The 12,746-nt window shown below is 33.3% G+C and overlaps 1 long non-coding RNA gene across 1 annotated transcript; it reads left to right on the forward strand.

Annotated features, from left to right (window-relative positions):
- Nucleotides 1–11,357: 11,357 nt before the first annotated feature.
- Nucleotides 11,358–12,061, forward strand: LOC137836425 (uncharacterized). The gene is made up of 3 exons (XR_011085265.1): nt 11,358–11,471; nt 11,582–11,766; nt 11,851–12,061. It is a non-coding gene; the product is annotated as an uncharacterized lncRNA (long non-coding RNA).
- The last annotated feature ends 685 nt before the right edge of the window (nt 12,062–12,746 follow it).

Genomic DNA, 12,746 nt, shown 5'->3' on the forward strand with positions numbered 1-12,746 from the left:
ATATTTCATAATTTTGAGAGAAACAAGAAGTTGAACATGATATCATGGAATTTGGCGAAGGAGAGAACAGAGACCTTATCGTCGATGAGGGTGTCATCGCGGTTGTAGTGGACGGAGGTGACGGGCATGGAGTGGTCGTTGATGATTTGGAAGCATTTTCCGATCTTCAAATCCGGCATAATCAACCCTTCTTCATTCAAGAAGACCTAGCCGCCACTGCAACAACAATTTTACCAACCCTTGCACATTCCGCCAGAACCCTCCCTTCACAATACGACATCCTCGACATCGTCAGCCACATCGACATTCTCACCGACTGCCTCAGCCTCTGGCGGCGACGGCAATGGCGGACAGGACGAAGGACGATAATGAGAAGGGTTAGGGTAATGAGAGGGAGAGAGAAGACTTAGGGTTCTAAGAGATGGCTCGGAAAAGAGTTTGAAGGAATGCTCAATGTGAATCGTGAAGGGATTTGCAGTAAGGAGAGTGAGAGGATAAGGGTGAAGGAGTTAAAGTGTGAGGTCTCTAACGGGGGAAATTTGGAAAAAAGTAATGGTATGGAGGGGAAAAAAGGCGGGATAATATTTCTACGGAGAATTGTGACGTTTCTAAAAATGTTGTATTATGTGGATAATTGTGGCGGTTTTTAATAACCGCCATATTAAAACCGCCACAATTTACAAGTTTTTTTGTAGTGATGGTTATATCTTTCTTTATGCATGATTGCACCAATCTTGCTCATCAATTTATCTGAGCATGAAAACTTATGCATATTCTTCTTTGAGTCTTGATGGTTGTTGAAATCATATTTACAAAACTTTTGTGATTAGTAGTTTTTTTTTATACCCTAGAGATAACAGAGAAAACTAGCTACTGCTACAACAGAGGACCCTGCTATAACGTGTAACCTGCCATTACTAGCTGTTTTAGGATTAACCATCTATACTTTTGAACAGCAGCCCCTCCGTAATATGACTCCACCAAGTTGGCAATACCATTCAGAAGCGTTTGGTTCTCTCTAGCCAAAGAACCACATCAGCATGACTATTTGTTCTTCAATCCATAGAAACATCCTCTAATTTTGTAAATGATGCAGGCTCCTTCATCCAACCACTCCACCAGAAGCGCGTGATTAGTAGTGATATTAATACTTTCAATATGTAAGAACAAATATATCACTGAATAATATTTTTTTAACATCTTTAGAATTATCAACACATTCTATTTTCAGATATTAATCCAAACAATATCAATATATTCAAGTTTAGAATAAATCATTCTTAGTTTAATTTCTCTTGAATATATTCTACAAAATATATTTTGAAAATCATTTTCAAACACGACATTGAATATCAAATTAAAGTACAACTGTGCTTCTGCAAAATATCTCTTCATAAAATATATCTATTTTACTCTGTGTAAAGGAATGTTTTCAATATATTGGACAAAATAGTCATGTGAAATATTCATTGAAATTTATTTGAAAACATTTTAAATCTTAATTAAAACATTGCATTTTGATGCAAAAATAATTTATATGATTTTCATAAATCAGAATGAGTTTAGAGAATATTTGATTAAACATTGTAAGCATATTTAAAGTGAAAGGATTAAGTTTGGAAAATTCCCTAACATTTGTTCATCCAACGCATGATCTTCATCTACCACATTCATTTCATCATCGTTTGGTTTGTCTAATGCTCAACTAATTGATTTTAAGAAACAGTCGATTGATTAAACTAGTACAGAAAATTATGCAGAAAAATTAAAATGCAGTGATAAAGAAAGCATACAACGCACCAAAATTTTATACTGGTTCACTCACTATAAAGCTACATCCATTCCCACTTCACACCAAGGTAGAATTCACTAGTTCAACAAAATTCTTTTACAAAAAGAACAAAAATAGTTCTTGAATACTACAAGAACTAAAAAACACACTGCAACACAATTCATAGCAGCACTTTGAAGAACCTTTCACCTCTAGCTAGATGATGAAAATTAGGCTCCAAGAACTGATATGATATCAAAATCATGACGGAGATATGATATGAACATGTTATGGATTCAACAAGAGTTGGAATATGATTAGGCACTTTTTAAGAATTGGATCAATGTTCTTAACATTCAAGAACTCACCAATACACAAGTAACCAAGCCAAACTCACATAGAAACCCATTTTGAACAACAAACCCATGGATAGAAACTCAAGAACACAACATATAGCAATTATACCCATGGAGGACGTGACCAAAACAACAAGAACAACCAATTTGCACCGATTAAAATTGAATATAAGTGCAACAAATGAAAGAGGACATCATAAGGAAGAGATTACACCGATTGAAAGTGAAAACAAACAAGTAGAACAAAAATGGGTAATTTGGAATGAAGGGAAAATGGACTTATATGGATGAAGCTCTTGGAATGTACACGCCACTTGAAGGATGGTTGGCTTCAAGATGAGTGTTGTTGCCGCCACTTGAGAGCCCAAGAATTCACTCAAGATAAGACTAGAAGAGAAGAAAACACAAGTCTCTCTCACTCACTCACCAATTTGGTAGAGGTTCTTTACTCTCAAAAATCAATCTTATTATTAAAAATACCTAAACACCCCTTTTATAATAGAGAGGGCTGGTCACAAAGTACAAGAGAAGCTTACAAGAGAAGTTTTTGAAAGGTTACCTTCTAACTCCTTCTATTCTAGCACCTAAAGGAGTGTGAAGAGACAACTTTCTAGATTTTTCCTAAAACTAGCGCCTAAAGTGCTATACAATGGAGGTGTCTTTAAGGTTTCCCTCTTTAGCACATCCTAAAACTATTCTATATTATTTACAAATTTATACAAAAGAAACTATAAAGAGAGATATTAATTGGAGTCCATTCTTGAATGCTTATAGTCTTCTTGTTGGCTTTAGGCTTGGTCCTCTCTTTATTTAATTATTCTTTAATTTTTTAGAAGACTAGAAGGAAGAACTTTAAATGCTTGGGTGGATGGCCTTTTCCTCCATTAGTGAAATCCTCTCTTACTTGATCTCCATCAAGAACTCTCAAAGATCAATCTAAGACTCATTCTTTCAAACAAAAGTCACTCATTCTCACAAATTGTAAAAGTGTATTTTGTGTAAGTTATGTACGTAACCTTTTTCTGAAAACAAACTCACCCTTTTATTGAAGTTAAAATAGAAACAATTTTAAAATAGAAAGGTTACTGTTAGTAAAATCAATCGGTTAAAAATCAAAATAATCTGTTGATTTTACTCAAAAGAGTAGTTTGTATGAAAAATGATTTTTCTCAAATAGAATGTACTTAATGAAAACATTTATCACCTTACATATCAAAATATGGATTTTAGTATATAAAACACATCAGTATTTACAATCATTTGATTTGAAAAAGAACAGATTGAAAACTACAACTTTCCAGAAAACAAAATGAAAACCTTTTTAACCAATTTAAAAAAAGTTTAACCAATTGAAAACCATTTTTTTCTTGGACCTTCATCATTCCTAAAGGTAAAAGATAAATCAAGACAAAAAAAAAAAACTCTAAGCTACCTAAACACAAAAAGCCACAGGTCCTCACTCATGGCTTCATCAAACAATGTAGTTAGGATATATGAGATGTCTAACAAAATTGTGTTTTTAAAAATTTAGGCAAGTTTTATGAAATTTCGTCTAAATAGGCACAAACAGATAGGTTTTGTTAGTTAAATGAACTAACAAATATTTTTCACAAACTGAGTTTGAAAAACTTTGCATTCTTTGATTTATTGCAACTAATATAACATGTTATGAAAAATAGGATATAACAGAAGAAGGAAGGGTTGAATTGTGTTTTCAAAATTTTGCAATTTTTTGCTGATATCGTTAGTTCAGGTGCTACTAGAAAATATAAGTATATACAAAAAGATTTGAGGAATCTTTGTAATATTAATTTCAATTTTTGTTTCCTTCATTAGTTAGTTAAACTATTGTATAACATTCAATGTAAAAGATTAAGGAAAGAAAAAATGCTCAATTTTTTTATACTGGTTTGTTTGATCTTACAAACTATGTGTAGTTCTTGATCAACTAGTCGTGTTCCACTAAGTAGTCTACTACTACAAAGTACAACTAAGTACTCTTTGATCAATGCACTCCTGGCTAACATTGAGTATTCTTAACACTAGCCACTATTGGCTCAAAACTGAATATTCTTGACATGAGCCACTCTAGCTCAAATTAAGTATTCTTGATCCTAGCCACTCTTGGCTCAATATTGATACAAGGTCTAAGTGATGAACACATCACTAGTTTTTGCTCACTAGAAAGGGTAGCATCTTTTGACAAATACAAGGTGTGATACAGAATTAACACAAACAATGTTCTTACAAAGCTTTAAGGCTTAGAAAAGTTTCAACACTTTCAAAATATGACTCATTTTCTTATTTTCTTTTATTTGAAATATGTCTTCTTATAGACTTTAGAAAAGTAGTCATTGCACTTGAGTAGCGTTGAACTCTCTTCATTGTCTTCTTTCTTCTTTTGTTATCGTCTGATGAGCTCCTATGTTGGGAAGCATTAAATACATTACATGGAGAATTAATTTTTCTTCTTTTTCTTTAATCAAACTCTTTGATAGATGACAATACTTATCTTCCTCGATAGCAAATCCTTTTACATCAAACATTGGTTAAAATTGCATAGCGTACTCGATAGACAACAAAGCCAAAGTTGAAACTAGCCATGTTAGAGAAGTTGGTGGTCATTTCAGATTTAGCTCATATGCCAAGATATTTTTTTAATGTTTTTTCTTACCACGAATCTTCCTAGGATAGACGTGTTAGAATTGTAGGCTTTAAATAAGAGGAATGATGAATTGTTTATGAAAGATTTTTACAAATGTTAAAGGTAGATTAAAAGCGAATGAGAAATCAATGAAGGAGAAATCAGTTCAGCCAAAAAAAAATATGTTTTTAATATGATTTCAGAAAATCAATCGGTTGTTTTTGTGAAACAAGAGATTTTTTTTTATCAGCAGTTATTAAAAACCAAAGTAGAACATATTTAAATGAGATAAGGGATAGAAAGATCAACACAAAAAGTTTTACATTCGTTCACTCTTTACCAAGAGCTACATCTAGTCCTCAGAAACCTCTGAGAATTCTGCTAAGCAATCAGTCATCTTAATTACACAACACACACCAAAGTGGTGATCTTGAACCCTTCAAGAACACACACAACCTTTGGCAAACAACACCACATATCACAAAACAACCCCTGGATCTGCACAACAACCGTTCTTATAGAAATATAATAATCAAGAGAGAAAATGAATTATAACACTTGGTTCAATCACAAATTGAGAATGAAAAATACAAAGCAATCCTATTCCACTCTTAGAAGAATCCAAAGCTTTAAGCAATCTTGGAAAAACTGATTTGAAAGAAATAATCTGAATCACTAACAACCAGGAGCGTAAAACAGATTAATTAAACTCCAATTAGTTGTTAAAAACATTTAATGCAAGAGCCAAATCAATTTAACAAACAATTAAAACAAGTTAAACCACTTTAATAGAATTCTGTTAAGGATTTTAAAAAATCAACAGATTGAAAACACGAAAGAATCGGTTGAATTTTCTTGGTAGCAAGGTCAACCAATTTCAAGCCTTTTCAAATTCTTTTCAAAAACACTAAGTGTAAAACAACCGGTTGAAACGACAATTCAACGGTTGATTTTCCACTTTCTTTAGAAAATATATCTTTTTCAAGAGAACTTGAATCAAGTAACCTTGGATCATAACTATGAGTGGATTAACAAATCCAAACTACACAAAACACACATACACACATACACACATACACAAGAAATAAAAGAGTCTTCAAGCAATCCATTTGGATTTGGAGACATCAAAGTCTATGTTAAGCAATCTCCCCCTATTTGATGAAGACAAATCCCTTGTTTGCTTGTGTTGTTTTGTTTAAATTTGAAAGCACCTGCAAAATATAAATTGTGCATGTACTAGATAACAATAATACCCAGGTAACAACACCATTGAACCAATTTTCATCGTATGATTTCCAGCAAGAAAACCATAAAAATCAGTGTGAAAACTAGTGAAAGATGTGCAAAATCATAGCAAAACAACAACAATTATAAAACAGATATAAACCAGATAATAGTATCAATAGTTCAACACTACTGTTCAACACTGAAAACCAGATAATTCTCTCCCTATTTGTTTTCACAAATAAAGTAAGACAAGGGATAAAATCAGAAAAACAAATTGTTCAGTACGCAAAAATAGGATAAGAAATAAAGCATTTAAAATTCTTCACTCCTCTTTGCCGTATTGAAACTCAAAGAACTGATTTTGAACAACTTCAGTTTTTTCATCAAGGTTCTAAAATCTTGCCACCCAGAACTCATGATGACTTCTTTATTCATCTGCAAAGTTGTCCATCCTACTTAACATCAATCTCTCAAATGGTGACATAGATGTGATGCGTTCTCCCATGTTTCCAACATTTGGACCAACATCATAAGCACCACCAGGACCAACATTTCCTTCTTCAGCATGGTATCCAACATCATCACCAGTAGCAGCAGATTCTCCTTCATCATCTTCAGCATGAATGCCACTTGAGGAACCAACTTGATCACCCCATCTTTGCTCACCCATTTTCCCCCAATTTTGGTGAATCCCATTTTGCTTAGGGATCCATTATTCAGCTTATGTGATGACTTCACCGCTTCAGACAACTCCTCTTCAAGATTAACTTCAAAATGATGCAAAAATTTAGAGATAAAGATAACATATGGATAATGATAGTCACTTAACCTCATGGATTTTTGCATGTGCTCCTTAATGATATGAATCTAGTTAATTTTAATCTTGTTCGTAATGCAGTAGATGAGGACAAGACACAATGAAAGCCACAATCCTTTCATTTAGCTTTAAGCCTCCCAAATAAAAGTTCCTCTTTGGATTGAGGATCCTTGAGACAACTTCTATAAAACTGCATTTTGTTGAATTCCTCAACAACTCCAATGTTCCATTTATTAATTCTTAACCTAACATATTTCAATCCAGCAACCGTAGACCAAACTTTAGGAGTTATCTCCATGTCAATCCCTTTCACGTGTGTGCAGAGAATATCACAAACAATTTGAAGATTGGTATAGAAAACTCTCACCAGGTCAGGATAGATATTCCCAAACATCTTCAAGAACCTTTTCAACATTTTCTCTTTTAGAACATTCGTTACTTCAAAGAGTTTCTGCTCTTTCAACCAGCTAAAGGAGAAGAGTTTTGGGTTGTTAATTGCTTTCCTACTAGTTTCATGTAGGAACTTTTCAATATTTTCATCATCCCCTGCAAATAAGCTTTTTAGAGGTCCACCCCTTTTTACCCCATGAGTCTTCATTCATTTGGAGGAAGGAGGTGTTGAATCCATGGAGCAAGAATGAAATTTCAGAAAATAGGAAGAAAGCAGTAGATTCAAGATGAAAACAAAGGAGAAAATAATGGGTTGAATCTGTGAGGAAAAAAAATTAAACAAGCACAAGTATATAAGTAGTAAAAGCAGTCAACAATATTGACTTTTAGTGGGTTGTTTTTTCAGAAAAAAATAATTTGTTCAGAGAGAATATAGGCACACGTCAGCCTTTAAATAGATTACCAAGTGACAACACATGCAACTTTGACTAATCATAAAATCTATTAATTTTCCAAGAAGTTATGGAATATATTCCATTTATGACCAAAATAACTTCCAATCAGATTGTATTCAAAGCTACAATAAGTGCAATTTTGACCCATAAACAGTTTTGAATGAAAAGCAACAGTTGTACCAATGTATAGAATTTTATAATAATTTTAATATAATGCTGCCAGAGAGAAAACAATCGGTTGTTTTTTGAAAACAATCGGTTGTTTTTCTGCAACAACAAATGAAGGTTTTCACAAACCAAGAACCCTTGACAGAGATGAAACAACATTGTGATGATCACATAAGTCTTTACATTAGATATTTTACAATAGATCTCACAAGAAAAAGAGTCAATTAAGACTTTATTTACTCAAGATGAACCAAGAATACAAATTATGAAGCAAGATTTCGCAAGTTCTTATCATTTTGAAGATATTTTCTTCTAAACAATCATTGAACACGAGTTAAGGATTTTACTTGACTTTCAAGAGATCAGTGTGAAATCAAGAACTGCACTAAAGAATCTAGTTCAGATCCTTTCCCTTGAGGCTTCATTCTTCACTTCAAAAAAATCTTAGCTCTTAAGAGTTCCTGCAAGAAAACAATATCAAGTAGCAAGATTTGGTTCCCTAACAAATTTGGGTCCATTGACATTAATTGGATAATTAAAAGCCTTAGGATTCTTAGAATTCTTAGGAACCCATTTTAAAATACCTTTGGGAACAATTTTTTTTCTAATTTTGCAAAATCTAAAAGAGTGGCCCTTTTTCATACAATAGAAGCATGAAACAATTGGTTGTATGACTTTTCAATCGGTTGTTTTTCAAAGAAGGTCAAAAAAGGCTTTAAAACACCATTTTTCTTGCTTTGTGGATTAAAACCCAAACCAACTTTACCAAAGACACATTTTTTAGAAGAAAAAACAGTTTCAAAATTTGATTTTCCTTTAGAAAGCTTATCCACAATTTTTACAAGGTAATGAAGCTTCTCTTGAAGAGATTCACAATTTTCACAAGAACTAGAGTCACACTTGCAAGAAGAATTTTTGTAAATCATTTCCAGATTTTCAAAATCATTTTTCAAATTGTTTAGTTCTTCTTCCAGAGTCTTGACTCTATTTTCCAGCCAATTATTCATGCCTTTCAACCGGTTATTTAAAATAACCAGCCTATTAACTTCTTCATGAGTTTCTTTAAAAGCATCAAGAAATTGGTTGTAGTTTTCAAAATTGACTGAAGTGCTGGAACTTACACTACTTATGTCAGATTCTCCCTTTGCCATTAAGCAAAGACTTTCTTCTTCATCTTCTAAAGATGAACTAGAGGAAGAGACTTCATTATCTTGCCAAACAATGTAGGCTCTCTTGGCTTTGCCTTTCTTTTCACCTTTCTTGCTCGCTCCTCTTTCTTTATTCTCATTGTTGGGGAAATCTTCTTTAATTGGCTCTCTTGAATTTGTTGAATATTCTGGTCAGCAAGCTAAGGGTTTCTCCATCACTGTCATCACTTGAATCTTGACAGTTTTTATGTCCAGGAGCTTTCAAGGCAATGTTTCTCACATGCTTATCTTAATTTTCTTGAACATTCATCCCATTCATCTCCAATTTATGCTCTCTAAGCTTTCCAAATAGTGAAGCTGTTGTCAAAGATGTTAAATCTTTAGATTCAGATATGGTTGTGACCTTGGGCTACCAAGATCTGTCTAGGCACTTGAGGATCTTGATTTCGAGTTCCTTTTTTTTAAACATTTTTCCAAGACTCATGAGGTGGTAGACAATATGAGTAAACCTCTTTTTTACTTCTGCAATTGCCTCCTCTTTCTGCATTCTAAACATCTCATATTCTTGGATAAGAGCATGCTTCCTTGCTCTCTTCACATCATTTGCGGAGGCACATTGTGATACCCTAAAAAACTCATCAGAATTTAAGGCAGATATAATAATATTCTTTGAATACAATCATATTGAGCCTTTTTGCTTTCATGCTCATTCCATTCAGACAAAGGCTTTTCAGAAAACATTTTATCTTTTTCAAGCATAGGAACAAAAGGACCATTTTCAATTGCATCCCAAATTCCTTTATCAATTGACTCTACAAAGATCTTCATCCCTACCTTCCAAAATTGATTATTAAAACCACAAAATAGAGGTGGTCTGCTAATAGATGCACGCTCCCCAAAGGGTAGTTTTTCAGCCATCAAAAATATTTTAAGATAAAAAACTTGAATGACTTTCAAGAACCTAGTTCTTGATGCCAATTCTTAGAATTGTAGGCCTTAAACAAGAGAGAGGGTGAATTGTTTATGAATTTTTTTCGCAAATGTTGGAGGTAGATTGAAAGCCAATGAGAAATCAATGAAATATAAATTAGTTTAGCCAAAAACAAATATGATTTTAATTTGATTTCAGAACATCAACTAGTTGCTTTTGCGAAACAATCGATTGTTTTTACCATCAGTTATTAAAAACCAAAGCAGAACATATTTAAATGAGATAGGGGATATAAAGATCAACACACAAGTTTTATACTCGTTCACTCTTTAGCAAGAGCTACATATAGTCCTCAGAAACCTCTGAGAATTCCATTAAACAATCCAACACCTTGATTACACAACACATACCAAAGTGGTGATCTTGAACCCTTCAAGAACACACACCACCTTTGGAAAACAATACCACAGATCATAGAACAGCCTCTGGATCTGCACAACAATAGTTCTTATAGAAATACAATAGTCAAGAGAGAAAAGGAATGACAACATTTGGTTCAATCACAGATTAAGAATGAAAAATACAAAGCAATCCTATTCAACTCTTAGAAAGAATCCAAAGCTTGAAGCAGTCTTGGAAAAACTGATTTGAAAGAGATAATCTAAATCACTAACAACCCGGTGCGTAAAACAGATTATTTAAACTCCAATTAGTTGTTAAAAACATTTAAGGCAAGAGCCAAATCAGTTTTAAAACAGGTTAAACCACTTTAACACAATTTTGTTAAGGATTTTCAAAAATCAACTGATTGAAAAGATGAAACAATCAGTTGAATTTTCTTGGCAGCAAGGTCAACCTATTTCAAGCTTTTTCAAATTCTTTTAAAAAACACTAAGTGTAAAACAACCATTTGAAACGACAATTCAACAAGTTGATTTTCCACATTCTTTAGAAAACATATATTTTTCAAGAGAACTTGAATCAAGCAACCTTGGATCATAACTATGAGTGGATTAACAAATTCAAACTACACAAAACACACACACAAGCAGCAAGATATTCTTCAAGCAATCCACTTGAATTTGGAGACATAAAAGCATATGCATTTGTGATCTTATCAGCATATGTTAGGCGAAATCCTTTCACGATTATCCGAAATCGCCACCATCGGCGCCTCCGCGGAAGGATTTGTTCAGGTTTGTTCATTATTCGAAAATGACTTCCACTTCTACACTTTTTTGCATTTCAATCTATCCAACCCTATTTCATGCATAAGCATTAATCAGGTTGTCAGAGGCCATCGCACGGTGTCATTTGGAATCGACAGTTTTAAATCTAGCCAACGGAACGAGCTTCAATATGAACCGGAGATTGAAGTGATGAGAGTCAGCAAATTCAACACTATGTTCATTGATTTCTTCCATTTCGTCAGATTCAGCGACCTCCTCCAGCAGACTATCTCTGATGATTATTTGAGGTTTTTATTTTTGTCTTGAAACTTTCCTAGGTCATTGGATGTTATTCTTCGTCATGAGATCGTGGAATAGGCCAGGGCTGGTGACACGTGAGATTTCTCTTGCCTTAAATTTCCTTGAACTAGTCAAATTATAGTGGGTCTTTCGATTGCCTGAATTTGAATAACAGAATAATCGATAACATTCTGGCTATCTGCAGGGTGATCTTCACAGGTACTGTAGTTGTTATACCTGACATAATGGCATTAGTATCTCCTGGAGAAAGATCAGAGTGTCGTCGGGATGCTTCTCAACGCAAGGGTTCAACCGGTGGAAATGATGGTGTCAGTGCAGGGAGGCAGAAACCTCTCCTATCGTCTAGCGTTTATTGCTAACTCTGTTCAGGTTGGTTATTAGCGAATGTTCATGTCATGTTCATGTGATCAGATTGATTTTGTAACGGATGTTGTTTTGAATGACTTCATTCAGATTTGTGATGGAAGAAGAGAAATAGACATCAAGAATAGAAAGAAGGATGTCGATGACGATGACGATGACCAACTGATTACTGTAAGTTTCATGATGCACTACATCTATATCCTTTATAATGTCATCTTTTAGTTTAGATTCTATATTGTAAGCTTTTGTGACCGGTGTAACCTCTATTATGAAACTTGTTGGGTGTTAATTCATGTTGATCCAAGAGTTGTAAATAATTCATGTTGATCTAAAAGTTGTAATTTTTCTTTAATCATTAACTGAATATCACTGTTGTTGTCATTTGGTTTAATCAATTTAAGAATTTTAGGTTGATTGCTATTCTGCCTATGTTTATTTGAAAAAGCATAATTAACCCTATATTTATTAACCCTAAACCCTAAACTGGATGAAATTCAAAGAATGAGAAATACTCCCGATTTTTTCACCAAACTAGTTGAAAGCGTTGCTCCAACTGTTTTTGGTCATCCAGATATAAAGAGAGCTATCCTTCTTATGCTCCTAGGTGGTGTTCACAAATTTACTCATGAAGGCATCAACCTTAAAGGAGAAATAAATGTTTGCGTTGTCGGAGATCCCAACTCTGCAAAATCTCAATTTAACCTTAGGGATGTGTGTTTTAATTTTAAACTTGATTAGGGATGTATCAAGTTTTGAACAATTATGTGTTGTAATTTTAAACTTGATTAGGGATGTATGAACTTTTATGTGTTTTAATTTTCAATTACATATAAGCTTTTGAATATTATTATGTGTGCTTTATTTTATTTTATTATGAAAAAGTGGTGGTTAAATTTTATAATCGAATAAAACAGATTATAAAAAAATATTATAAAAAAATGGTGGTTAAATTTTATTTATTCAGAATTAAAATTACGTTAGTTAAA

This window comes from Phaseolus vulgaris, chromosome 4 (assembly GCF_000499845.2).
Source record: "Phaseolus vulgaris cultivar G19833 chromosome 4, P. vulgaris v2.0, whole genome shotgun sequence".
Classification (NCBI taxonomy): domain Eukaryota; kingdom Viridiplantae; phylum Streptophyta; class Magnoliopsida; order Fabales; family Fabaceae; genus Phaseolus; species Phaseolus vulgaris.